Raw genomic sequence first — 448 nt, 5'->3', positions numbered from 1 at the left:
GCTGGATAGAGGTCACATGGGCATAGCCAGCAGTGGTTTTCTCTGTCCCCATAGGCTGAAGCCACACAGTCCCCAGAACTTGGACCCAGGAGGCGGTTGAAGGCACTGGGGCATTGGCCCCAAGTCTCGAAGGCGGAAGAGGATCTGGTTGGTTTGCTGTCAGTCCAGAGGGCAGCCAAGCCCTTGCTGGGGAGAGTGTGGTGCGGGGCTTGGGGGTGATGCTCTTGTGTCCAGCACCTGTGCAGCAGCACCTGGGCCCTGCAGGCACATCTCCCAGCCCCAAAAGGGCCTGCACGCCGACCTCCCTGCCCTGGCCCCTGGTCAGGCAGGAGGTGAGTAGCGGACAGCAGGCCCAGGGCGGGGTGGCCGCCCAGCACCCCGGGGGCTGCACGCTGCAGCTGTCCTGGCTGCCTGCCGCCCTGCTGGCCCCTGAGCCCAGGATGCGAGG

This window comes from Mesoplodon mirus, assembly GCF_964341445.2.
Source record: "Mesoplodon mirus genome assembly, chromosome: 18".
NCBI classification, from domain to species: domain Eukaryota; kingdom Metazoa; phylum Chordata; class Mammalia; order Artiodactyla; family Ziphiidae; genus Mesoplodon; species Mesoplodon mirus.
The sequence above is the reverse complement of the archived record's forward strand: the minus strand, read 5'-3'. Positions refer to the sequence as shown.